Below are 1,033 nucleotides of genomic sequence, written 5' to 3'. Positions count from 1 at the left end.
TTTCTGGATGCACTGTACTGTAGGTGTATCTGTTTCCACCAGAAAATCCACATTCAACTTTTAGCTCAGTTTTGGTCACAAATAACTCTTGTGAATTGCATTTGCCACTGCCATTTCATTAGGTACAGATGTTCAACTACTAGTTAATGCAAATATCTAATGAGCCAACCACACTGCAGCAGATCAGTGCATTTAGGCATGCACATATGACCAAGAAGACCTGCTGAAGACATAGTTTTGGTGACAGATGGTCAAGATGGAATTAGGCTTGAAACAGCATAAAAACACTGATCCATTCTGTCTTGATGGTTCAGACTGGTGTTGGTGTGAGTTCACTCTTCTCAGATGGCCTGAGGAGTCCACAGATTTTAATCGACTAGAGGACCTTGGGGATGTGCTGAAGATTCTTATCAAGGATGTGCAGCAACAAATATGCAGCCAAAGGGGGCAAAATGTAGTCCAACCCAACACTAGCAAGGTGTACCTATTAAAGTCTGGTCAGTGAATCTGGCTCTTCTCATCTGTAAACCCAGTAGTTTGACTGAAACATCAAAGCACTTGGAGAGACGCACACAAATCAGACCTCCCATCGTTTGCTGACAAAGTCAAGTGACTTGTTAGCATGCTGATAAGGGTTTTACACTGGATGAGTGTGCTAGAAGTAAAATGACACTATCACAGATTTTAATGACCAACGAAGAATTATTTCAGTTCATCCAATCTAGTTGAGGGCCAAGGAGCAAAGCCGAGTAACCATCTATTTTGTTTTTATGTTTTTTTGCACATCTTCTTACTTTTTTCTTTCTGCTATTAAACTCTATGTAGACTAAAGATATAAAATTCAGGTCACTGTCTGACCTTCAAGCACTCTCAAGCCCTTGAGTGAAGCTGAAGGTGGCTTTAAAAACAAGTGTATTCTTCCGTTCTTTGGATAAAGCTGATTAAGCATGAGCAAAATTCTAGTTTCAATGGGCTGAATTTATTTCCCCCCCAGTCACAAGATGAAGTGGCAGAGACCATCTTCAGATAAAGC

Source organism: Pundamilia nyererei, unplaced genomic scaffold (assembly GCF_000239375.1).
Source record: "Pundamilia nyererei isolate P.nyererei 1_Seehausen unplaced genomic scaffold, PunNye1.0 scaffold00187, whole genome shotgun sequence".
In the NCBI taxonomy this organism is placed as follows: domain Eukaryota; kingdom Metazoa; phylum Chordata; class Actinopteri; order Cichliformes; family Cichlidae; genus Pundamilia; species Pundamilia nyererei.
The sequence above is the reverse complement of the archived record's forward strand: the minus strand, read 5'-3'. Positions refer to the sequence as shown.